General features: G+C 39.3%; 1 protein-coding gene and 1 pseudogene across 2 annotated transcripts in view; both read right to left on the bottom strand.

Moving 5' to 3' along the window:
- The window catches only part of Cpq (carboxypeptidase Q), a 331662-nt gene that overhangs the window by 111058 nt on the left and 195587 nt on the right, over positions 1–25017 (bottom strand). The gene's annotated exons all lie outside the window — the stretch shown is intronic.
- Positions 2422–25017, bottom strand: part of LOC126513887 (POU domain, class 5, transcription factor 1-like) — a 467898-nt pseudogene continuing 445302 nt past the window's right edge.

Genomic DNA, 25017 nt, shown 5'->3' with positions numbered 1-25017 from the left:
TGTCAACCTGATACAAATTAAAGTCATCTGGGAAGAGGAAACCTCAACTGAAAAAAAATACCTCCAATAGACTGGCCTATAGGCAGGTCTGTAGAACATTTTCTTGATTAGTAATTAATGTAGGAGGTTATAGACTGCTCTGGGCAGTGCCATCTCTAGCTAGGTGACCACGCCAACAGGCAGCACTCCTGCATGCATGTTTTCTGCTTCTGTTCCTGCCTCCAGGTTTCCACTCTATTTGACTTCCCGCCTTGTCTCCCTTCAACGACAACTATGATCAGGATGTATAAGCTAAATAAACCCTTCCTCTCCCAAGAAGGGAAGGTTTGATCAGTATTTTATCACAGCATCAGAAAACACTCTAGGAGTTTAAAACAACCCCACAGTGGGATCTAGTGATCAAGAGCATCAGGGGTAGTTATAGATCAAGCAAGAGTCAGGATTTTCAGCCAATAGACATATATACTGTGTAGAATTCTGGGAAATAAAGTCAGAATCACCGGATTTCACTTACCTAAAACAAATCTTCATATTAGCAATAACAAAACTGTTCATGGTTTAAATGATTTTCACACTAATTTTCTCAAATTTGGGGTGCTTGATTATCTTCACTGTAATTATGTGGTGCCTACAGGCAAAACTTCCAGCACAGACTGCACAGTAAAGACTGGACCACTGTCTGTAAGACTTCACCCATGGTACCTAGCTTTCCACAGCCTTTCTGTTCTGCTTCACTTTTTGGTTTTGTTTCCCTAGATCTTCTACCACATATAAGGTGTTAATTCATGCTGAGTTAACAAAGATGGATTCTCTAGCAAGAGTTGAGTGAAATAAATAGCTTTTGTTGTCAAAGTGTTTCTTCTTTAGGTCCCTCAGTATGACCTACTGGCTTTCTTCTGACTTGAAAACCTTGGAGGACTTCTCTTGGGGATTTTACAGGCAAAGAAACTGGTCTATAGCCTGAAGGACTTTCCTGAAGACTGGCAAAGTCAGGCCTTCTGTGGGGTCTGTTATGAACACTATGGAAAGCTCACTCTGCCATCTTTGCAAAGTTCAAAAATAGAAGCAATGTCTACTTTGAGGAAAAACAGGAAGGTAAAGAGGAAATGATCCTTAGCTATGTCCTATTGAGGCAATTGAGAAGCCTAAATTATGGCAACAGAAAATCCACAGAATACTATAAGAGGTAAGTAAGTTTTGTGTCTTGGGAGACTGAAGGGTTTCAGGTTTCCCAAAAATATATCATGAGGATACCTGCACTGCCAGAGAAAACATTCCTGGTTATTTTGCTTAGATGGTCAAACAGGTGAAGCAACCAGTCACCTGTCTAAAAACTAGAATCTTTAGGGGATGACATATGGGAATGTGTGTATTTGTAAATATATAAAGACATATGTGGTGAGTGGGTAAATGGTTGATATTGGGTGTCTTTTTCACCTACACCTCATTTTTTGTTTTGAGATAGGGTCTGTCAATGAACATGGAGCTTGATGATTTGGCAAGATTAGCTAGAGAACAAGAACCAGAGCTTTCTGTCTCCAACTCCTCAGCTAAAGGGTTACAGGCATGCACCTCCATGCTTAGTTTTATATATGGGGGGCTATGAATTCAAACCCTGATCATCATCCATCTCCCACCCAAATCCTATCAAGCTTAACGTTCTAGAGTACAATCACACACAAGAAAAATTGTTGGTATTTCCAGACATTTTCTTAAAAAAACTTCTTAAAAAGTATCATATAATAGTCATTAAGAATTTGTCTTCATGGCAGGGGTGCTGGAGAGATGGCTGAGTGGAGAAGATCACTGACTGCCCTTGTAGAGGATCCGAGTTCAGTTCCCAGCGTCCATATGGCAGCTAACAACCATATTGTAAATCCAAGATCTGATATCCTCACACAGATATACATTCAGGCAAAACACTAATAAAATAAAAATAATAACCAAAAACTTAGCTTCTCTCAGCCTTGGGTTCCTCACATGGAAAATGGGAATAGGATGGCAGTACCAGCCTCTTGGCAATGCTATGGATATTATATGAGAACCATCTTGAAAGGTGTCCAGTCAGTACTCTATAAATACAAGCCTCAGGTAGGATGGTGTTAACATGGGCCTTCTTTACAACTATTTGTTCCATGGTCCATCCTTATTATGTCTTTTCATAGAAGTAGGGACTTTTTGTCTTTGTTTCTTGACTGGTAGGATGACTATATAAGCAACAACAGAAAAACAATTAAATTCAAATATAAGAAAATTTTACCCCAAGAGAACATGAAAGTAGACCTATACAGTCTAGGGAAGCTTCAGTGGTAGTATTTCATATCTCCTCATCCAAAACAGCAAAAAAAAATGTCATTCATGTATTTTAGCTCCACTACAGCATTAATATAGAGTTTTTTTTTAAAAAAAATAATCTAGGGGGCTGGAGAGATGGCTCAGTGGTTAAGAGCATTGCCTGCTCTTCCAAAGGTCCTGAGTTCAATTCCCAGCAACCACATGGTGGCTCACAACCATCTGTAATGAGGTCTGGTGCCCTCTTCTGGCCTACAAGCATATAAGCAGACAGAATATTGTATACTAAATAAATAAATATTTAAAAAAAAATCTAAGCCGGGCAATGGTGGCGCATGCCTTTAATCCCAGCACTCGGGAGGCAGAGGCAGGCGGATCTCTGTGAGTTTGAGGCCAGCCTGGTCTACAAGAGCTAGTTCCAGGACAGGAACCAAAAAGCTACGGAGAAACCCTGTCTTGAAAATCAAAAAAAAAAAAAAAAAAATCTAACCATTTCTTGCATTCTCTGCACAATTCTCAACATGGTCATATATCCTGCTTTAATTCCAGAGAGCACTCAGCAGTTTTCTTCCACTAGGATTGTTTGCAGAAGACAACAGAATTTATGCTTCAAAGATGTCTCACATCTTCAATCATTCTCTTTTCTTTAACTTACCTTGGCAAGTTTCTAATTTCTACGATACAACTTATAAAGTCTCCCCTTGATATTCTCTTTTTGAAAATAAACTATTATTTATTCTTTCTACTAAGATTTCTTAAAAATCTAAACTGTGATTTGTCTGTTGAGAGTTCTCTGTGTAGGTCTGTACCCTATATTTTTTATTGGATTATTTGTTCTTTTGATGTCAAGTTTCCTGAGTTCTTTGTATATTTTAGAGATCAGTCCTCTGTCTGATGTGGGGTTGGTGACGAGTGAGATAACCCAGACCCAGAAAGACAAATAAAATATGTACTCATTCATAAGTGACTTTTAGATGTAAAGCTAAGAAAAGCCAGCCTACAATACACAACCCCAGAGAACCTAGACAACAAAGAGGGCCCTAAGAAAGATATACAGGAATCTAAATAGGAAGAAGAAAAAGACAAGATCTCCTGAGTAAACTGAGAGTGTGGGGGTCATAGAAGAAGGTAAAGGGGGAGGGGAAGAAGGGAGGGAAGCAGAGAAATGCATATAGTGCAATTAAAAATATTCATAAAATGAAAAACAGGAGAGGGAGATGAGAATGCCTGGGAAAATTGGGTATCAGGGTGGATATGACAAAAATACATTGTATGTGTGTATGGAATTCTCAATAAGGAGATATATGAAATAAATATTTTTAAATAAAAACATTCAAATTGCTATATATTTTTATTTCTAATAATTTAAATGGTTCTCTTTTGTATATGCACATTCTTGCTCCACCATATACTGCTATTTTACAAACACTTAATGTTTATATTTTAAATTGTTGTCTATATATAGGGTTGGGGATTAAGATCAGGCCCTGTGCATTATAATTTATACACTAAAACACTGAACTACACCCTCAGCTCCCTATTCTGGTTTGTTTGTTTATTTGTGTGTGGCAGAGGGTGCTCTGTGCATGTGTGTGATGTATATATGTGTGATGCATGCATGTGGGTATGTATGTGCACTCAAAGTCAGAGCAGACTATCAGATGACTCCATCCACTCCTCTCCTTTTATTGCCCTGAGATTGGATCTCCCACTGAACCGGAAGCTTGTGGCTTTTTATCCAAACTGGTGGCCAACAGCTTTTGTGATTTTGTGTGTATTAAGACCTAAGAATACTTATATTCTTTTCCTCTTCAGTCATAGCATCCCACGGTAATTAGGTCAGCATGGCACACAAAGATAGACAAAAATATATATAGTTGAACAGTACAAGGGAATGGAAGACTAGGGTGGGAAACAGGGAGAGGGTGGAGGTTGGGGAATAAGAATGGGGGTGATGGGGACTTCATAAGATGCCATTATTGCATTTCTCAATTTGGAATTCAATTTACTCAGAGTTAAAGGTTGAAAGCCTTTTGTAAGATATCCCGAAGCTATAATAAATGATTGCTCTTCAAACTCAAATGCAACTACCACCAGTTAGTCTTCACGGCCCTTTGTCTAAACAACCTAAGACTTAGTAGCACTGTCAGTAACTATGAGTCAGCTGTGTTCATGAGGAACAGATGGGTGAATATTGAGTAATGAGTGAGACCCACAGTCAGCAGGTGAAATGGCTGCCACAGCTCTCCAATTCCCCTAAACCTTGTGTTTTCACACAGAATGTTTCTGAAGTTAGAAGAGCTCTATGATATATTCATTGAAATGAGGATTGTATCTTTGAAATCTACTCTAGTGTCAAAGGTTCATCTTTCAATTCACTAGTAGGAATTAAGGAAATCTAATCTTTTAATATGATTGTGAAAAGGCTGTAAAAACAAGGATTAAAAACAAAGTGACGACAATAATCTGGAAATTTCTAATTCACTAGGAACAACAGACGGCAATGTCCTAAGAGAAATGGACAGGCAGTGTTACCCAATCCAGTCGGCAAAAATCTGAGTGTGGTCAAGGCCAGAAGAAAATGAAATTACAGGACTTGAACTCTTTGGAGAAAAATAACCTTTTTCTAGCTCCCTAGGGTCTGTCTATATGAAAACTTTGACTCTTCTAGCTGAAGTGAGTTTTCCAATAAAACAGCACAAGCAGCTTTATGAGCTTCAATGTAACCTGCTAAAGGGAGTTAATTTCTGGAGAAGAAACTAAAAGTTGACTTTGTGTGTGTGTGTTTTCTTTTTTCTCTTTTTCTCTTTTTTAAAAATCAAGATTGAGGTATCTCTGGGAGAGGTTTTTCCCTTGAAGCTAAGAAAACATTTGAAGAGACTTCCCAAACAGAAAATCCTAGATGAAAGGCTACAATACAGACTTAAGACCCAGTTATAAATTCTAGTCCTCTCATGCCCTAGCAGGACTGGAGGTGAGTGATGAGAACCCTGGGACCTTTCATAAACAAGACCAGGTGCTCCTCATGTAGACTATTTCCAGATGATGGCCTACCTTACTCTATAGTAGCAAGTTAACTCTGTTCTACTCAATAAACCTGCCAGGACCCTCGGGGGAAATGTCCAAATCTTTGAAAGCAATTGTCGTTCAGTAAACCCCCTTCTAATGTCATGACCTCATTATTTAATCACTATTTTGGGTGAGAAGCTAGAAACAGGCCTGAAATAAAATTAGTCAAAATTACCAAGTGAAGCTTAGAATACACAACTGGTTAAACAGAGCAATCAACCACAAAATAAATTTTAAAGGAAAGTAGTACTTATGAAACTAAAAAGTTGAGGCTCCTATTCTTTCCTACATTCTCTGAGAATGTACATTTTGATCTCTAAACTACTATCTATATTTTACCTAAGATTTGCATGATGAAATCAAATTTAAACTTAGATTCGTTAAGGTGACTGATTTTGTGCTCTAATGATACCAGTCTGTGACTAGAAAAACTCAACCTGGGTAGTTATTAAATAGAAACCACAGAGAAACAAATACCTTAGAAAGGATTTTGAAGGTCATGTAATCTAACACCCTTCCCAGCCTTCAAATTCTTTGTGTGACTCTGAGCTCAAATGATCGTATATGTTCCATTTTAAAAGAAAGTAAACCCTTTGGTTCAAAGCAAAATGCCCCAAATGAAAGCTGAGACTTTCAAGATCCACCTGTCATCCTACCTCATTCTCACCTCTACCCTTATTGATTTGATCAGACTGCTCCCTTCATGTGAGGGTTAATTTTGATAGTCAACTAGAAGGACTTAATTATCATGAAACAAATATCTAGGCATCTCCATGATCTGTTTAAGATCAGATTAACTGAGATGGGAAGATCTGTCCTGAATGTAGGCAGCACGGTGGGTTACAGTACCACACCGTGGCCTACAGCACCATCCCGTGGTCTACAGCACCATCCCGTGGTCTACAACACCATCCTGTGGACTACAGCACCACCTTGTGGGCTGCAGCACCATCCTAGCAGCTGCAGCACCATCCTGTGGACTACAGCGCCACCTTGTGGGCTAAAGCACCACCCCGTGGGCTACAGCACCATCCTATGGGCTACAGCACCACGCCATAGGCTATAGCACCATCCCATGAGCTGTATGCAGCACCACCCCGTGAGCTACAGCACCACCCCGTGGCCTACGCACCATCCCATGAGCAGTAGTCATGGACTGAATAAAGAGGAGAAAAGAAGCTAAGCAGTGACTGTTGTGTTTCTGCTTCCTGACTTCATAGGCACTGTGGCCAACTGCCTCTTGTTATTGGCACCATGCCTCCTTGCTCAGAAGGACTATATCCACTGAAACCATGAGCCAACATAAACTCTTCCTGTTACAAATCGGTGGGTTTTTAAATTTTGTTTTGTTTCTTTATATTATTATATTATTATTATTATTATTATTTTGATATTTGATCACACAAAGAAGGCAAGCAACTAATACTGAAAATTGACACTGAAAAGTGGTGTTGTTGCTTTGAAAGTGTTGCCTGTTCTTTAAATGCAACTGTCTAGGGAAATGCTTCTTCAAGGTTAGCACACACAAGCTGATGCAACTGTGGGCCTCGGGGAACAGGCTCCATCCTGAGCTGGTAGTGGAACTTGGCAGCATCATTTACATAGTACCAATTTTGCAGGCATGAAATATACAAGATTGAGGGGTTATGGGTATTGCTGAGGGAGACGTTTCCAGAGATCTATTGTGTCCAGGCAATGTGTGGTTGGTTTGTAGTCTCTGCTATGAGTACTTGAGAGGAGGCCACTCTATGAAATTGTGAAGGTGAAGCATAAACCGCAAGGGAGACCTCCAGGACACTGGAGATGGGAGGGCCGTGGGATGCTGAGGATGCTGATGTTGAGGAAATCTGAATGTTAGGAGAGAAACCTGCCCAGATAGGGGCTCTGTGTGCTGCAGGCAGCCAAGCTGGGAAAAGCGGCTACCCAGTCCCTTTGAGACAAGGTCATTTTATCACAAGCTCAAGACATTGAACACAGATGCAGGAGCTGGCATTTGCCCTGCTGGCATTCAGTCTTTCTTTGACCTAATCATGCCAAGCATTCCTTCTGGAATGGGAATGTTTATTCTGCGATGTTCCAGATTGGAGATGTATATTTCCCTTTTTTATTTTAGAGATTTGATATATATGCTAGTGTTTGGCTTTTATACCTGCAGTGATATTTCGTTTATATTTTAATAAATAAAGCTTTCCTGAAGATCAGAGTAAAACAGCCACACTGGTCAGCTGTACAGACCAGGTAGTAGTGGCACACATCTTTAATCCCAGTAGCCACACTAGTTGTCATAGAGGCCAGGTGGTGGTGGTACACAACTTTAATTCCAGAACTTGAGAGGCAGAGGCAGGAGGATCTCTAGGAGTTTGATGCCAACCTGGTCTACCAAGTGAGTTCCAGGACAGCCAAAGATATACAGAAAAACCCTGTCTCAAAAAAATCAAAAATAATAAAAACAAAAATAAAAGAAATAAGCCTGAACAATAGGCCAAAGAGTTTATAATCAATAAAAGCCTTTGTATATTTATTTGGGATTGAATGGCTGAGGGACAGGTGGGACAGAAACTTACATCTACACGTATTATTTGAATTAAAAATAGTAAAACCTAAAGAAGTATTTTTGTCTTTAACAACAAGAACAAAACAAAATCTTGTTGGTATAGTTTGCATTTGTGAACAAATTCATTTTTGTTTTAAATTACAATGATCTATATTTTTTCAGTGAGTGATAATGCTTTTGATATTTCAAAGGTATAGAACTATCACCCATGGGACCTGTGAAAGATGTAGTCCACATCATTATTTTTGTATTTAACACACTTGATGACCCATAAAATCATATGAAAGTGAACAAGAATGGATGTGAAACAGAACATTGGCTCTTTAATTTAGAAATCATTATCTTTTTCTATGAAGCCATTAGCTTCTGTTCAACTTTGATTTAAGAAACAAATGTATACACAAACATATTCATGCCATGCCATACAGCATCTTAAAGCAAAGTGGCCAAGTTATAACATGTGAACAGCAATGCGCTTATAGAAGTAGATTGGCCATAGGCACTTTGTGGGGCCTTCATCCTTCTCATCTGAAGGTGATTTTAGACAGACACTTGTTTCCATGTTAATGACAGTGGTGAAGATGGGTTAATGTCTGTGGATGATGTATAGTCAAGTCAGGTAGCAGAGCCATCCTACACCACAGAGATTCAATTCTTGCCTGAATTGAGACATTCATCACTGTGCTCTGTCAACAAATGAAGGTCATGTTACTCCCTCCAATTCTTGTTACCAGGAGATGTGCATACAACAGGCTATCTGAAAGATGGATAGAGTGAGAGGAGGCCCTTCAGGTGAGCCGTTACCAAGCATGAGTCTAATTCGTCTACTTTTCATCACGATTTAATTTGCATTATAGAAAACAAAGGAAATGGAAGTCACAGAAACTCACCTCCATGGAATGCTTGTTTGTGGATGAATTTTGGGCTCCCTAATCCTGCATGTAATTTCTTTCTGATTTATCAAAACAGCTCATGAATATGACAATTTAATTATCCATATTATACAATAAGCTGACTTGATTGTAACTTTTTGTCTCAAAACCTGAGCAAAGCGTCTTCTCTCTCTAAAACTCAGTTTTCATATCTATGTAAAGTCAAACCCATCCACTTTGTGTGCCAGGTACTGAGACCAGAGGGGCATCTATACAGAGATAACATGAGCTTTGGAAGTCACTCACTTATGACCAGAGTCAGCCATACTACTGGAGAATATTATTTTGAAGTGTGTTACATTTGTTTATGCTCTGTAACATTTGTTTGACAATGTAAAGATGTGTTGCTTTTGTGTATGCTGCATTTGTTTAACTCTGTGAAGCTGTGATTCTTTGCCTGTCTTAAACACCTGATGGTCTGATAAAGAGCTGAACGGCCAATAATGAGGCAGGAGAAGGGATAGGCAAGGCTGGCAGGGAAAGAGAACAAATAGAAGGAGAAATCTGGAAAAAAGGGGAAGAATCCAGTGAACAAGGAGAGGAGGATGGACACAGGGGGTCAGACACCCAGCTACAGTGTCGCACGAATAAAAAAAAGTATCCAGAAATAAGAAAGATAAAAGTCCAGAGGCAAAAGGTAGACATGATAATTTAAGCTAAGAAAAGCTGGCAAGAAATAAGCCAAGCTAAGGCCGGGCATTTATAAGAAAGAATAAGACTCCATGTGTGATTTATTTGGGAGCTGGGTGGCAGGCCTCCCAAAAGAGTCAAAGAGTAAAAGAAAACCAACAACAGCACACTCGGTTGAATATGGTAAAACATCCTAGGGTGCAAAAAAAAAAAAAAAAGACTAAATTCACCATCATTGATTCTGTGATTGTATGAGGCTAATGGCCTTGAACTCTTCTCTTGCTTTAACTTATGGACTTACTGTATGTGGGGGCAGAGTAGTTTAAAACAAGCTAGAAAATATGTTCATGCTTTGTACTGTGATTCACAGATATTTCTTTGGTTGGGAAAATTGTGGTCCATACTAGAATACCTGGTTATCTCAAGGGTCAGCTGACACCAGCCAGCATATATCTGTGTTGAACATCTGCCAACATTTCCATCCTATGGCTTCGACCCTTCCTTAAAGGAGAGATTCAGACAAAGTCAGTGTCAGTAAGGTCTTTGAAGATTTCTCCCAACATTAAGAGGAACTATCCCTTGTTCTGTTTCCAGGGAAGAGATAAGACAAAATGCACGACACAATGAGGAGACCTCAAACAACTGGTGAAGAATCAACAGGGAAGTGGGAGCAAGACAGCATGGTGGACTACGGGATATTCTGTTCTGTACTGTGAACCAGAAGCCTGTCATACTCCGGTCATATACTTGTGTATGCCACATTTTCTGTGGACTTCATATTGTTCCTATAAATTCTTGAGATTCCCTTCCATCTTTGGCAAATGAGACTAATTTATCTTCAGATTTATTGGGGACAAAAGAATACATTTGATCTCTGGCTAAAGGTTCAGGAGGAAGCAGGGAAGCAACACATACAGAGCAAACAGAAATCTGTCCTATTGTCTTCAGCTTGAAATTCAGAAGGAAGAAGCTGGGTGGATTACCTTTAGGTGTAGATGATCCCCTGTTATCTTATTTTAATCCCAAGACTCACCATTGAAGACTAGTGGGTGTTAATATCCGCTTTCCCTCACTAAAACATAATAATAATTGACATAAAGATATGAGGGACAATTAACTTATACAGAAGAAAGTCTTAACTTGGGCTCATAATCCCAGGTGGAGCCATTGCTTCGGGCCTCTGGTGAGGTGATAGATGGTGTTTGAGCAGTGAGTGTGAGCAGGAATCAACAAAGAAAGAAGAGACTTTGGTCTCCACACCTCCCTTTCCCCATGGCCTCTTACTATGTTCTACTTGCTAAGGATGCTATCTCCTCTAGTAGGACCATTCTGGGGAACAAGCCCGAGATACATATCTTGCAGGGGCAGGGCGGGGAATCTTTTAGCACTGAAACTGCAGCAGTGGAGTTTGAGAAAATCCAGTTCTCATGCCCACATCTCTCCTCTTTGCTGCCCATAATTTTAGTAGGAAGAGATGTACTTCCAGTCACATTGACAACACATGCAATAAAACCAGTTACCTAGACTTGATGATCACAGTTGCAGCCTTATTTAGAGACTGCAGAGGGCCTGTCTTCTGTGAGTCATTCGTATATCCTGGCAGATGAGAGGAATTGGTATGTGAAAGCCATGACATGAGCCTTTCTCTCATGAATATAATTCACACAGCAGGTAATGTTCCTGAGTCTCCTCAAAGCCAAAGCAAACATGGCATTGTACACAGAACCAATATTTCACAAGAATATTTTTATATAAATGTATTCTTAAAGAAAATGAATGCATAAAATATTCATCTTCAAAGACTAAAGGCACACATGCTCACAAACTGAAATTTTCTAAGGTGCGTTTTGATGGCCACTCTGCATAACTGTGAGAGTCTCTCCTGTCTACCAGTGTCTTATTTTAAGATTGCTAGATGCTCTTGACACAAAGCATGATGACTCAAGTTTCCTTTTCCCGGTACCCTCTGAAGGTTATAACTGCTGATGGTACGGCTTCTTCCACTAAGTCACATGAGATAAAGCTTCCTAATACTGTGTGGTCAGTGACCAAGGTTTTGTCAAGGGTGGATGTTTCTCAGGGTTTCAGGCAGGAAAGAACAGGGTAAGAGAAACAGAAGGGCATTTATCCAAAGGAGCCCATCTTCTTACACACAGAGCATTTTTCCAGCCTGGGGGATATAGAAGGAAAACAAAAGCTCTGGCACATCAGAAGCACCAGGAAGAAGATTTGTACTGACCCGAGGACATGTGAACCCGATGAAGTTGGTATCACTGCAGAGATGTAAAAGATTGTTTTCTCTGTGTCTGTCCTTCAGGAAGTGAAAGGAAAAAGGCCTGACAAAAATTACATCTGACTTCCAGGGCAGAAAAGCACAAACAGCCCTGTGGCTGAAGTGGTCAGACCTAAAACAACACACTTGGAATTCTCTGGCTACAGATCAACAAATTGTGCAAATTTTTAAAACCTAAAGCAATCCTTACACAGCTGCTGATAGAAGGGGTGGCTAGAAATAGCACCTCAAAGATTAGTGCAACAATTCACACTGACGGGTGACTCCATCTGGGGATTCACTTCATGCCACTACATTGCTTTTAATAGCTCTTGGAGAATTAAGGAAAACTCACCACCTCAACCACAGCCGATCTCTATATTGACAAATTATTAAATGAGATATGTCTTCTCTAAGAGGAAATAATTACCACTTTAGCACCTGGTGACTGCCTGAAAGTTTTGAGTTAACAGCTGTGTATGATTCTTAAGATGGAGCCAAGGTAGGAAAAAATAAGATTAAATGATGAAATAAAGATTGAATGAGTAAAAAAGAGAAAAAATTCAAAGACAGTATAAATTTGGTGACTAAGTTGAACAGCCATCCATGGAGCTGCCTCCTGACTTCATATGTGTGCCTCACATACTCCGCTCATACATGCCTCTCTAGGCTGGGCTCCAAGCTACTTGGTTGTGTGTGATTTTACCTTACCATCTCTCTTACCCTTATCCTTGGTCATTTTTTGTATATGTAAGAGACTAAAAGCCCTTGTTGGTGGCACCTGTACTCCCAACAGCAAAATTTCCCCATAGCCTGTCTTATTCACACATCCTGAAGCACCCAGGCCATGTAAGGTCAACTCTACCAAAAACGACAAACATTCCTGAATTTCACACTGTTGGGTATAAACATGCAAGAATTAAAATTGCCTAAAAGTCCAAATATCACGACTGAAAGGAGCACATGAAGAGTAAGGCGTTGTGACTCAGCAGTGTGCAACAGTGTGGCATATTTAGTGGAGCATGAAATGTACTCTCGTGCACACAGCAGGCAGCAGCCCCTTTAAGAGGATTCAAAAATACCCATGGGTTTGTTTTTCATTTGATACACACCTGGCCCACTCAGACTACTACTCCAAGCCCTTTGAGGGCACTGAACAACCATTATCACCTTCATATCTATACCATTCTCCTTATTTCAAGGACCCTAAGTATCTTCATTCACTTAATTTACCTGTCCTTCACTTAATGTCTCCTTTTTGGTAGCACGTCTAAAGTCTAGAAATGTAATTCAAAGGTCTACATAACAGAACTATATTGTTCATACCCCCAGTGAAGTCCATTTTAAAGCTAAATTCTGACTATGTAAAGTAATAAAGAGAAGACTCATCTCCTGACTGCTTCCTAACTAACCTCCCCTCTATCTCTGCAGGTCTCTGGGATTCACATTCTACTCACTGCCCTTTGTTGCCACACTGGCTTCAGAGTAAGACCAAGTATGATTGCCAGGAGTATATTAGGTCAGGAACAAAAATCTGTTTCATTTCTCAGTGTTGAGCATTGCAGCTTGAGAAAAATAGGGAAAGTGAGACCTGTTTACTGACCTGCAAGAGTCAATCAGGCAGCTGAAGAGATGGCCCAGCTGTTAATAGGACATAGAAGAAGATCCAAGTTCAGTTCCCTGTACCCGTCAGGCAACTCCAGCCTGTAACTCCAGCTCTAAGGGATTTTAATGCTGTTTTTTGGGGGCTTTGCAAACACCTGCACTCATGCCTTCATACCCACACACAGATACACATAAGTCCACATAACTAAAAATAAAATCTTTAAAACAAGAGTAATGAGTAATTTTTTTTCCTATGGCACGATCTTGCAAGAATATAACCAAAAAAAAAAAACAAAAAAAAAACAAAAAAAAACTTGAGGCCGTGCCATGAGATGGAGCTGCCCAGGAATCAGACACTGGATAGCCCAGAGTCCTAGGGTAGAACCAAATGTGACCGGCAAGAAGTAAACAATACAAACAAACAAATATTCCTAATGATATTCTGCCGTACTCATAGATTGGTGCCTTGTCCAGTGGTTATCAGAGAGGCTTCCTTCAGCAGCTGATAAGAGCAGATACAGAGACCCACTGCCAAAGATTAGGTGCTCAAGGAACCCCACAGAATAGGAGGATGAAGGATTGTAGGAGCCAGAGGGGCTAAGGACACCAGAAGACCATGACCCACAGATTCAACTAAGTAGGAGTTATAGGAGCTCACAGAGACTGAAGTGGCAATCACAGAGCCTGCATGGGTCGGATATAGGTCCTCTGTAAATATGTTATAGTTGTTTATTTAACTTGTACTTTTTTGTGGAACTTTTAACAGTAAGAGTAGGGGTATGTCTGACTCTTCTGGCTGCTCTTGGTACCCTTTTCCTCCTATTGGGTTGCCTTGTCCAGTCTTGGTATAAGTGTTTGTGCCTAGTCTTCTTGCATCTTGTTATGTTGTGTTTGGTTGATATTCCTGGGAGGCCTACTCTTTTCTAAAGGGAAATTGAGAAGGAGTGGATCTTGAAGAGAGGGAAGGTGGAGGGGCTGGTAAGAATGAAGAGAGGGGAGGATGTGTTTGGAGTGTATTGTATGAGATTAAATAAAAAGAATAAACCAAAACCATGGTAAAAAAAATGAACTGAAATCTGATTGTTTAAGTTTCAATCACCAAAGGGAGGCAGAAGCACTGATAAACTATACAATAACACATTTGCATTGTTGACATGGGACTTTCTAACCTGACACAAAAATAAAGAGCAATAAAACGACTTTGTGTGATATTCATCTGTTGTTCTGAACAACATTGATGTGGGAGTCCCCTCTGTGTGCTGTAATTACCATTAATGAATAAAGAAGCTGCCTTGGCCTGTTGATAGGGCAGAACTTAGGTAGGCAGGGAAGACAGAACTGAATGCTGGGAGAAAGAAGGGTGGAGTCAGAGAGAGACAGACACCATGGAGCCACCAGACTCAGATGTAGAACATTGCCGATAAGCCACTGCCATGTGGTGATATACAGATTAATAGAAATGGGTTAAATTAATGTAAGAGTTAATCAATAAGAAGCCAGGGCTAATGGGCCAAGCAGTGTTTTAATGAATATGTTTTCTGTATGATTATTTTGGTTCTGGGAAGCTGGGACAAACAAGTGGCCCTCCTCTTACACCACATCATCTAGATGCTAATCAATGCCTACACCTAGACTTCTTAGGAACTGCATCTCCATTTCTGTAGATGCTGCTGCCCAAGAGAAGAGGGAGATATAGTGGCTACAGAACGGTTGCTGGATGGGCCACCAGCAGCCAAGCCTTATGTGGAAAGAGGATGGCAAGAAGGACCCTCCTCTCTCTAGGGCTTCAGTTGGTATATTTAGGCTAGCACTTCCACACCTTGGATCATTAGGAAGAATCTAGGACCCTGTTTCAAATCATCTAAAATAAAATACAGAAATATCAAGTCTCTGTGAGTTATATGATCTCTGTGTAATCTAATAGGCCAACTTGATTTGTTTTTGGTTGGAAGAATACCAACTTATTAGTATAATTATTATCACTGTGAGATATATGAGATTTTAATTATTATGCATTTTTATGATTAAATATGTGGAAATAAATTATTCTATTTAACGTATTTATGTTTATTTTTTACAAAGTTTTGTAAAACATACACAGAAAAACTGAAAATATGAGTGAGAGCAGATGGCAAATTGGTTAGGGATTGCTAGTGTTTATAGTCTCGATTTCCTCAGTTCTTCTCAACTCCTTCTTTGCTGTTACACACACTGGGTATCACAGAAGAGAGCTTGTGCTGATTTTTCAGATACAATCCCTGGATGTCAAGCATCAGGTCAAAGGGAAAGAGTTTTGTTTCCTTAGGAAAAAAAGAAACAGGAAGTACTCATTTGGCCAATTAAGTTGATATAGAAAGGGGAAGTCCTTTGACCAAAAACATGCTTACAAAGTATAAAATTTCAAACCCTTGTTATTTAATGCATTACAAGCAAAAAAGAAGAGAAGGAGGAAGGGGAGGGAAAGGTAAACCCACACACCCACATCCTTAACCCAGAAGCCATCTCCGATTGATAACTACTTGCAAATGAAAAACTAGTTTTCTCCAAGGGTGTTTCACCGGCAGAACAAACCACTCTTAAGGGTGGGCCCCATACCCAGAAGTAGTTGGCCAACAGAAAAAGAACTCAAGGGCATCTTTGGAGGTTCCTTGTATTTGTTGTCATGTTGTTGTGTCAGGCATTTCTTTAAACGGGTGCTTTGCATGTACACTATGGCTTCCGGTTTTGTGTTTATTCTGGGATTCTTGTGTGTGCCAACATAGGTGTCTCTGTGTCTATATCTGTTTCTCCTGACTTTTATTTGGTTCTTTTTTCTGTTTGTTTTGTTCTATCTGACCTGGTTTATTTTGTTTTATCTTCTTTACTTTATTATCATTCCTTAGATGCCTCTTTTTTCTTTCTTTCTCTTTCTTTCTTTCTTTCTTTCTTTCTTTCTTTCTTTCTTTCTTTCTTTCTTTCCTTCCTTCCTTCCTTCCTTCCTTCCTTCTTTCTTAGACAGGGTTACTCTGTGTATCTTTGTCTGGCCTGAAACTCTGTAGACCAGGCTGGCTCTGAACTCACAGAGCTCCACCTGCCTCTACCTCCTGAGTGCTGGGATTAAAGGCGTGCGCCACCATGCACTGCGAGAAAGAATATAAATTTGGATAAGAGAGGAAAGATATGGGAAGAAACAGGGAGGAGGTGTGGGCGGGGAAACAGTAGTTAATATATTATATGAAAAAATACTATTTTCAAGAAAAGAAAAATATTTAAAATATACATTTCCTCTTGAAGTATCTTCTTATGAAGAATTCCCAAAAGGAGGATAACTAGGTAACCAGCACTGATATAGGTAGTGATCACAGATAAGCATGCACAAATACATCCTTCTATGTATGTAAATGTATGTTCAAGTATATGTACATCCATACAATGCTAAACAATTTGTCAAACAGCTTCTACAACTCCATGCACTTCACCGACCCTACTTGATGTCAGTTCACATAATATCTTCAGGGAGAGGAGCAAAACTATTAATTTTAGTACTTTGCAAATAGACAACAATAACAACAACAATGAAAGGATTCTAAGCTCTGAAATTTACTGTAGAACACATCTCCCTGAAACCAGAGAGGGTACCAGAAGAAGTATGGATCTGATGTGAGCCTCCATTCCACTATTTAGAGGGAAAAGGCCATTTTCCTGGTGAGATAAGATTATGAAGAGACAGTTCAGGCAGAAGGTGTCTTTGCCCCACTATCTCACTGATGATTATCTCGAATATTACCATAGAATCTTCATCCGGTGAGGGATGGAGATAGAGACAGAGACCCTCATCAGAGCAATGGACTGAGCTCCCAAGGTCCAGTTGAAGGGCAGAAGGAGGGAGAAGACTAGCAAGGAAGTCAGGATCGTGAGGGGTTGGTCCACCATCTGTGGCAGTGTGCCTGTTCTAATGGGAGCTCACCAAATCCAGCTGGACTGGGACTGAACGAGCATGTGATCAAACCAGACTCTCTGATTGTGGCTGACAATGGGGGCTAACTGAGAAGCCTTTGATAAAGGCACTGGGACTTGTTTTTATGGCATGTTGTGGCTTTTTGGGACCCTAGTCTATATGGATGCATAGTTTCCTAGGACTGGATGTAGTGGGGAGGCCCTTGGACTTCCCACAGGGCAGGGTTCCCTGCCCTCTCTCAAGCAGGGAGGGGACTGGGAGGAGGGGAGGAAGTGTAAATTTTTGAATGGAAAAATAAAAATAAATGTTTACATGAAAAAAGATTATGAAGAGAAATTACATGGCAAGGCTGTAAGAGCAGACCATGTTGGTTTACATTAAAACTTGATCGGAAATCACTCAGTGGTGGTAGTCAGGGGAGAAAGGGAGTTGTGAAGTTCTGTGAAAAGGAAAACATTCTAGTGATAGATGCTGATAAGGATGTGCATGAGCTTAGTTTTGCTAACCTGCACACCTGCCAACCAGTACAAAATGGAAAGGAATGAAACTAAAGGGCAACATACCTTATCCGGGTGTGATGTCACCTTGAGAGTACATACCACTGATATAATGTAATAAAAATGGTACTTTATCCATCTTCTTAAAAAACAACTGCTTGTCTTAACCCTGAGACCATTAGTCAAATCCCAGTCAAGAGGATTGACTTGTGCCCCTTGAAATGTCAATCAACCAAAGTAAAGAAGGTCTAAGAAACCCTTCAGCCCAGGGAATCCAGGGAGACAAGGTGACTAGATGCATAAGCCACAGAAGCTTTAGTTAATCATTCCACATCATCATGTTTTTTTCTAATTGAAGCAAACACATCTTGATAATAAGAGGGAGACCTGGGTGTGCAGGCTGGAAGACCTCTGAGCAAACTTTGTAACTTTTCTGTGAATCTCAAACCTATTCTATCTAAAATCTCAATGGAAATGTTAAATAGGATTAGAAATATGAAATGAAAGGCTGGTTCTGAGGAAAGATCTTCCAGTAAAGCTAAGGGCTAGAAGACAGGGTCAGACACTTGGTTTCTAGGACAGAAAACATTTGAGGAGATAATTACATCACTGCTCAATCGCACTCCTCACAGCTGAATCCTTCTCGAACCCCTGCCCCACAGAACAGCTCTGCTCTCAGATGGAGGAACCAAAATAAAGCAGAAGAGAGGGGAAACAAAAACAAATGTTCCCTCCAATAAATCCTGGTGAAAGTGCAAACTATCAGCACAAAAGGGTCTTAATTCTAGGAAAAAGTAACTCATCTATAATGTCACATCTGATTACATATCATTCAAAGATGGCAAAATAAAAACACTTTAAAATTAGCTGGGCGTTTATTACAGAACTACTGTGGGGTCCATTTTAAGAAGACGACTGCTGATTCAGAAGGAAGGAATACTAGTTAATAAAAATGTCAGTAAACAACTGAACAATCTCTAGATAAGAGTGAAGTTTGGACGCATTCTTACATAGTAAGAACTGAACTAGCTCATTTAATTATCAAACTAAATTTATGATAGATCCTACTATAATTCCAATTAGCACGTGTGGAAATTGAGAAAAAGGGCAAGTAAATATTTACAAAAAAAAAACAGTGCAGAAATTATGAAAAAAAAAAACCCATAATAACCAGGTAATAATGTACCTGTGGAGGTATACGGAGGCCTAAGGAAACTACCAGTTGACAATAATATATAGTGGTGTGTGTGTGTGTGTGTGTGTGTGTGTGTGTGTGTGTGTGTGTGTTTGAAGAGAACAGACTGGAACAATCTGTGATTACTGTCTCATTTCATTAACACATGCACATAAAATGTTCACATATTTTACTGGAAGAACAGAAGAAAGATGTACAAACTTTTTTTTTTTTTTTTTTGGTTTTTCGAGACAGGGTTTCTCTGTGGCTTTGGAGCCTGTCCTAGAACTAGCTCTGTAGACCAGGCTGGTCTCGAACTCACAGAGATCCGCCTGCCTCTGCCTCCCGAGTGCTGGGATTAAAGGCGTACACCACCATCGCCCGGCTACAAACTTTTAAATAATAGAAGGAAACTGGATGGTGGATTAAGTGAACCAATTAAGCAAAAGGGAGAAGAGAAATTAAAAATGCAACTTTAATTTAAAAAAGTTGGAAAATTACAAAAACAGTAAGTAAGCACAATGAGGGCAAACAGAACAAACTCCCTATTATCTGATAGCTTGGGTTAGAGTAAAAAAAATCTTACTTGACACTGTTTATGACAAAGCCAACTAGAGAACAATGATTTTGATAAGTTGAAACTAGAGTAGAAAAAGAAAAGCTATCCAAAAGAGAGTGCTGGTTCTGTGATAATTATAGATAATGAAACAGACTTGCAGAGAATGTCGTTTCTAAGAGTTAAGAAGGGCTACAGACTCAAATGCGTAAAGCACCAAAGTCTCAAACCACATGGAGATAAAATTTATAACATCACAATCCTCATAGTAACATTAAATATGCTTCTCCCAAAATCTGATAGGTCAAAGGAAAAAGATCCACTAATATTTATACATGAGTTTGCTGAGTAACAGTATCAAGTTTGCTGTAATAAACAGATGTCAGATTATTCCCAGAAAAGGAAGGCTAACATACCATCTTTTCTAAGTTAATACAATGCAGTTTTGAAAAGCAGACCAGGTAAGAAGACAAAATTAACTCTCAACAAATACCAAAGAACTGATACTCAACCTTCTCAACCTTCCTAATGCTGTAACATTTTAATACAGGTCCTCATGTTGTGATGACCCCAACCATAAAATTATTGTCATCGTTACTTCATAATTGTAATTTTGCTACGGTGAATCATAATATAAATATCTGATATGCAGGCTATCTGCTATGTGACCCCTGTGAAAGGGTTGTTTGACCCCAAGGGGTCATGACCTACAAGATGAAAACCATGATTCTAGAGATCACGTTATAACCTTTACCCAACAAAAGCAGAATTTAATAACAACACTATGCTTTGAGAAACTTAAAGAAAACTGCAATAATTAGAGTTAAAGAAGAAATCATAAAGAAAATTCCATCATATTTAAACTCAATGGCTACTCCATTTAAAACTTGTGGAAGGCAGCCAACCCGATGATCTCAGGCATTTATGGATACAACTGTGTATATTAGAAAGAATATGGTATAAAGAAGAACAGCTATGAAGGGACTAAACATTCACCTCAATAAGAGAGGGGGGTAAAACAGAATAAGTCTGACTATAAAATAGCATTTATGTAAGTAAGCTCAAAAGCATAAAACAGTATGATACTCTTTTGTGTATGTTTACAAAAAAATGTTAAAACAACCTCAGACCACGAATAACCATGGGCTACAGTTAGAGAGAAGAGGGACAGTAGGGTGGAAAGGTGCAAAATGGATTCCAGCCATGTTTTAACTCTTCTACTGCAAGTATCTGAAACACGGACCCCAAATTCTTACCACTTATGATAGTAGGCAAATGTGCCTATGTTTATTATCCTCTGTCATTTAAGTGCTTGAACATTTCTTAGCTTAAAAAAAAAAAACAGAGATAAACGGGATAAGCAGTCATCAGAATAAGAAAGACTCTATTTCTGCAGTTGATAGAAGCATCAACGTAATGCTTTTATCTTAAGAATTAGAGACAGGAATTGCAATTCCTGTCTTTATGCCAAATGAGAATTGCCATAAGTACAAAAAATAGGTAGCAGGCATATTGGACATATGCAGTATTTAATTGTATACTCTCCTCCATGCTTAATTTATGTTTGATCAAAAAAAGTGAAAACATCAAACATGGAGTTCTCTTGACAGATATTTTGTATTTCATGAAGACAATTGTGTCTGAAAACTTTTTCTACAAAGATTTTAGTATTAGCAAAAATTATATTTAAATGACTTCATTTAAAATTATTCAACTATAAAATATAAAACCATACACTTTTTTTCTTCAGAAACAGTAATTCTAGTACAAAGCAGTTCATAAAAAGTTTCTTCATTCTAACGTTTGCCTGAAATGAGATGGCTCAGTGGTTCTATGGCCCATAGAAAATATAGCAGGTATATAGCCTTTGAAACACTGATGCATTATATTTTTCACACATTTATTAAAGTGGTAAGTCAGAATAATTTCAATTATGCTTTAAATATATTTCTTTCAAAAGATGCCATTATCACAGAAAGCAAAGAGGGACAGTGATACAAGCATCAGTGATCATCGTAATTCCTTGGGTTTCTTTATATGAAGAGCGTTATACCCAGATCCGCGAAGTCCCCCCCCCCAAAAAAAAACAAATAGACAGAGTCCTGTATGAAAACGCAAAGAGCCTTTATCCTACACAAGTTTGCAAACTCAGTCTCTCCGTATGTCCAACGTATTGGCATAAACAGAGAGCCCCGAGATCAGTTAGAGTTGGGTTTTTATAGTAGTAAATGTGGGGGTAAGGGGTTTCTTAGGATCAGGACCTCTGATTGGCTGACATTTTTCTAGAAGTGTCTTGGTGGCTGTGCTAGCAGGTGATCCTATCTACAGCAGGTGGAACTTTAGGCATTCCCTTTGGATGGTGCTCAGGTAATCTCAGTTTGTGGTTCTTCCTGCAATCAGGTATTGCCTCAGGGTAAACTACTGAGATTCAGGCCTCCCTTAAACTTATCCGTGGCTGAGTCCTACACTGGCAGGTGATAATGGTTGGAAGTAAAGAACTTCCTTTGGGTGGTCTGTTTCTATTTAGTTTATCATGGCTGGCTCCTACAAAGAGATTCTGAGAACACCTGGGCCTGCGGACATGATAATTCTGAAAGCCAAGGTTTCTTGAGAACTTAGCAGATAAATTGTAGACAGCACCAGATTCTCCATATTATCTGCTTTGGTGGTTTTCTCTGTCTATCACAAACGACTGATGTGGCAGAGTTACACCACCCTTCACAGCCTTTTCTTGTTCCATCTTTCCCACAGGATTATACAAACTTTCCATGTGCAGAATTACTTAGGTGAAAGTCATTGACAAAGAGCAAAGGATAGGAAAAGTCACACCTTCCTCTTGCTGCAGGAGTGTCATTTTAACTCTATGTCACATTTACTAGACATCTGTTACATGCTGTTCACTATTAACAATGAACAGAGACCTCCTCCTATATTATCTTCATGTACAGTCATGGGTGAGTTTGGCTGCTCAGGACCAACCACTGTTCTCTTATTTATGTGGGTGTTTCTGCTATGGGGTTGGGCTCTGGTCAAGCTGAATTGGTAATGGTTTACAGACACAAAGACTTGGAAGCTGAATTGTTCCTGAGATTACTTTCTTTACTGGACCACCTATATTTGTTTTTCTGCTCTGAGCAGAAGGAACTGTGTCCTCTCTGTTTGATGTGTCTCTTATTACATAATCACTAAAATACAATAACCTCCTTGTAAGCCATCCTACTATTTGATGATGCTGTTTCAGTGAGGTATCTAACTCTTCCAGACAAATCCATCTCAGGTTTGCACATACTTCATTATGAGTGAGAGAAAATTCACTCAGACACTAATTGTAACACTACATTGTTGTAGTCTATGACCCCTCTTCTCTAAGAAGCTATTGCTTCCTTTACCATTGCAAACTGTAGAAAATGAGGATTAATTGTATCCATTCTCTTTTGGATTTAATCTCTCACGGTCCCTCCTGGTTTTCTATCGGAAAGGGAGCAATTGGATGCCTCCATTATGTTTACTTGTACACTAAAATGGTATTCTAATCAAATGCTAAAATAGTAACTGCAACATTCAAATAGCCTATAGCTTTAAAATGACTACAGATTCTCCCACACCACATCCAAACTACAAGGCAAACGGCAATCTAAAAGAGCCATGTTAAACAAATCTTATTTTATCCCATGGACACATCCTACAGATCAACGCATACATAAGTTGTCTTTCTGTATACGCCAGCAGAAACGCCTTTTCAGCTGAATGAGATGTAAGGACGCCAAGTGTGCTAGTGAAACTTGCAAATGAATTTGAATCTCAGAACACGTCCTCAGCAATTTCTATCCTTAAAAAAATATTTTCCATGGTCTTATGTGAAAGCCAGACATTATGTAACCTCCCACAATAGGGAAGATATTGAATGAAAAAAAAAAAAAAAACAAGAAGATCCCTCAAAAGTACATGAGGAAGAGTCACACATGCCTTATGACCACGAACCCATTTTTAGAAGTGACCAAAAAGAGGAAACAAGAAAAAGAGTTGAAACACTTTTGACATTTCTAATTCCTCAATTATGGGCATTTGCTTCATTAAGTACAGTTATGAAAAGGCAAGACCAAAATTTTCTCAGAAAAAAAGCAAACCACCATCTACACATTAAAAATTAAGTAAACAAAAGTTAAAATGAATGAGAGGATTTTTAAAAACTTTAAACAAGATGATTTCTGTAGCACTTTAAAGTGACTGTATTGTTCTCTAAAAGCAGTAAAGAACAGTGACTTCAATGGGACTCTTGATCCAGGGTCATTGGTCTCTTATCTCTTGTTCATAAAATAATTGTGGAAAAAGAGAATCTAAAGCAAGAATAGACAGAATTCCTGAAATGTTTTAAGATAAAAATTTCCTGTAGAAAAACTAAGATTCACAGAAAAACATGGCAGAAGGAAGATTTAACATATTTCAAGTAATATTCTATTTATTTTAAATAAAACAAACCGGGAAAGTATGGCTAAGGAGCCACACATCAGGCAAAGTTTTCTTTGGGGGAAGTACAAGAGCTGCTCAGGTATGGTCTTTACAGGCCAGTTATGGAACCTCCACATGGTCCTAAAGGTTGCCAGAACACTTAAAATGAAAACAGATCTAATTCATTGGATTTTAGCCCCATGAAGGACATCTGAGTCATCATTTTCAGAGCTTTAGTTCGGCCACTCTTAAAATGCCCCAGGATAGTGTGCTCAAAAACGCATTCTTTCATCAAATGACTTTGTTGAAAAAAGAAATTACTAAGAGGGAGTTTCCTTAACCCATTTGTTCACAGTATAAATTTTTCTCTTTCTGTATATTATCTCTTGACAGGCTCAGAAATAGTGTTCCTTGAACCAGGCTGGGAATGCTCTTTCAGTAAACCAGCATTCCAGGGTACCCACCAGTAGGATTAGGATTAAAGTCAAAGGGCTTTATTTACATTTCCCACAGGACAGACAGCGGCATCACCTTGAGTATGCCATGTAACTTTACTCTACTTTCTTCTTCTGTACAGTGGCTGTCACGGGAGTTGTATCTCCTGCGTGGGGCTATTACCTGGGAAGAATCACTGTTGTGTACAGTGAATGGCTAGCACATCACACCATTAAGTAAACATATTTGGTACTTATAGTATAGCCAGGGATCTGGCACTTTGGGGTGAGTGCCATTCTGAGTGCTATCTCTTTTCTAGGTGTGAGGCAGTCCCTGTATGAGCTCAAGGCCCCCACTATCTCTAGTCCTTCAATTTAAATGACTTTCACCTCATGGGGAGTTGCTATTTCCTTACATCAATCACACTGGGTTAGATTTCCTGGAGCTTTTCCAGGGCTGCCCTGACAAGAACCTGGGCAAAGAACATTTCCTCATCCGTGCCTTCATTTCTGAGACAGCCTTTGCACTGGAGAAGGCTGCATAAGACTCTAACCTAACCAATACCTTGGCATGTGTTTGACTATCTTCACTGGAATATTCTGGGTCAGAAAGGCC

This window comes from Alexandromys fortis, unplaced genomic scaffold, assembly GCF_014885135.2.
Source record: "Alexandromys fortis isolate MF-2015 unplaced genomic scaffold, M_Fortis_MF-2015_v1.1 scaffold_17, whole genome shotgun sequence".
NCBI classification, from domain to species: Eukaryota; Metazoa; Chordata; class Mammalia; order Rodentia; family Cricetidae; genus Alexandromys; species Alexandromys fortis.
The sequence above is the reverse complement of the archived record's forward strand: the minus strand, read 5'-3'. Positions and strand labels throughout refer to the sequence as shown.